At 38.2% G+C, this 2,420-nt stretch overlaps 1 protein-coding gene across 3 annotated transcripts in view; it reads left to right on the top strand.

The window, feature by feature from the left end:
* Positions 1-2,420, top strand: part of Dnajc5 (DnaJ heat shock protein family (Hsp40) member C5) — a 30,395-nt gene that overhangs the window by 13,687 nt on the left and 14,288 nt on the right. Inside the window, exon 2 of one of the 3 annotated variants that reach the window (XM_013352184.2) lies at positions 658-704. The exons of the other annotated variants lie outside the window; for them this stretch is intronic. The gene's annotated coding sequence lies outside the window, so the exon portion shown is untranslated. The remainder of the gene's footprint in view (positions 1-657; positions 705-2,420) is intronic. 3 annotated transcript variants of the gene reach the window in all.

Genomic DNA, 2,420 nt, shown 5'->3' with positions numbered 1-2,420 from the left:
TTTTCAAGACAGGATTCCTCTGTGGTTTTGGAGCCTGTCCTGGAACTAGCTCTTGTATGTCTTAAGCTTCAGCATGTTTTGGAATCTGCCCCATTAAGTCCGTTATGCAGTGGGAACTAGACCATGATCAGGGTGAATAGATCATTCAGTTGACAATATTCTAGAATGAATGAGCATTTGCAGTGCTCTGAACATGTCAAAAATGTTTAAATAGATGTTGTAGTCTATATTCTGTTCTAATAGAATTTTTGGTTTGCTGTGTTTTCTTGTGTTTTGAGACAGTTTTGCTATGTAGCCTAGATTGACTTTGAATTTGGAATTCTACAGCTTTAGCATCCCTTCAAGACCTTACAGTATGTACTGCCATGTTTACCATCAGAAGTGTTTTTATAAGTCTATATGTTATTTGTAGTTACAGATTTGAATGTTGCATATCTTAGTTTTGTTTTCTGTTGCTGTGCTAAAACACCCTAGCAGAGGCAATTTAAGAGAGAAGGGGTTTAGTTAGTACACAATTTGAGGTTACAGTCCATCATTTTTTTTTTTAAATCATGGTGGTAGGAACGTGAAGCAGCTAGTCACATTATATGCACAGTTAAGAGTAGAGCACATGAATTAATGCATGCTGGTATTCAGTTCATTTTTTCTTTTACACAGCCCAGATCCCATGCCTTAAGGAATGATTCTTGTTTTCCTGTAGACAGGTAGGTTCTTAATTTTGTGACCAATCACAACGCACATATTGCTTGAAAGATGCTGGGTGTTTTTTTGTTTGATGTTCTTTGGGGGAAGGTAGAGACAGTATTGATGTTTGCTACAATTGCATACTTGAAATATGCTGATCGTACTGTGTTCTAAGTTATTGGCTCCCTCACACTCTCATTGCCAGCTGATACTCAAGTGTTAACAACGTGGATTTTAGTTTAAAAGTCCCTCCAGAAACATCATTGTATTTTAGTCTTACTGATTGATTATTGTGGTTGTTTTATTTGTTTCCAGACAGGGTTTCTCTGTGTAGCTCTGGCTGTCCTGGATCTCACTCCGAAGACTAGGCTGGCCTTGAACTCATAGAGATCCACTTGCCTCTGCCTCCCGAGTGCTGGGATTAAAAGTATGCACCATTACCACCCAGCTAGTGATTTCATTTTTAGCAAAGCTTTTCTTCTACAATATGAGCCAAATGTTATAATATGAATAATAAAAACCCAGAGACAGATATTGGGGTTCAAACCGAAAGATCAGAGAAGCAAAGCAGCCAACCACTAGAGAGCTCTTACCTTTACAAAGTCTTCAGACTGAAAAAGAGAGCGATTTCCTATTTCATCCTGCCTTGTATTCCTCTCTAGTGCTGGGATTAAAGGTGTGCACCACCACTGCCTAGTCTGTATGGCTGACTAGTGTGATACAAATGAGATATCACTACATTTCCTCTTTTTTGTCTAAAATAACTAATATAAGAAAGACTATATAATAAGTACTATAACTCCGTATAATATATACAGGCAATAAATCTATTAACATCTAGTCCATATGCATTTGACAAATTCATTGAAAATACTCTATTATCTGTCCTATCGTGGTGAGTCCAAAGTCTTGTACCTAATTTACTTTCTATCCTAATTTGCTTTCTGCTTCTGGTAAACAAGAAAAACTATAACTGTCTAGTCTTCAACTCCCTCAGAGACCCAAGAAGGAAATAACATTAACTGAGTAAGCAGGATGTTTGAGCAAGCGACTTCCAAAAATTGTGAGAAATGACAGAAAGCTGCCTGCCTGGACAGTCACCCAAAGTTCCTCTGCAATGTTGGCCATCCATCTTTGGCCTACAGGCCTAGAATATCTGACAGACTTTTCTATGAAGCAGAGGTCTTGAAGCACTGTCCTACCTTGTCTGGGCAAGGTTTAGGGGTCACTCTGTTTTGTGTCCTGCTTGTCCAATTAGGACAGCAACAGCGTACTGGTAGCATTCAAGGCAAAGGCATTTTCTTGCCCAGTGGCTTACTTTTGCCACAAACAAAGTAAACTCAATGTGTAGTTTCTTTGATGCCCATTATCTTCCCTGAAGTAGATTGGTTCTGCCAGGAGCAGACATGTCTCATTGTCATAAAAAAAAGGACTGATGTTTTTAAAACATTTTATTCTTTTTTTTATTTTTTTTAATTTATTTTATTTATTTATCATGTATACAATATTCTGTCTGTGTGTATGCCTGCAAGCTGGAAGAGGACACCAGACCTCTTTACAGATGTGCGTGAGCCACCATGGTTGCTGGGAATTGAACTCAGGACCTTTGGGAGAGCAGGCAATGCTCTTAACCACTGAGCCATCTCTCCAGCCCTGTTTTTAGAACATTATAAATGCTATATTTTGTTGATCTCTGAAGTGAAGATGACCTGTCTATTTAAAATATATCTTTTTTT

This window comes from Microtus ochrogaster, linkage group LG8, assembly GCF_000317375.1.
Source record: "Microtus ochrogaster isolate Prairie Vole_2 linkage group LG8, MicOch1.0, whole genome shotgun sequence".
Classification (NCBI taxonomy): Eukaryota; Metazoa; Chordata; class Mammalia; order Rodentia; family Cricetidae; genus Microtus; species Microtus ochrogaster.
This window is presented reverse-complemented; position numbering and strand designations above follow the sequence as displayed.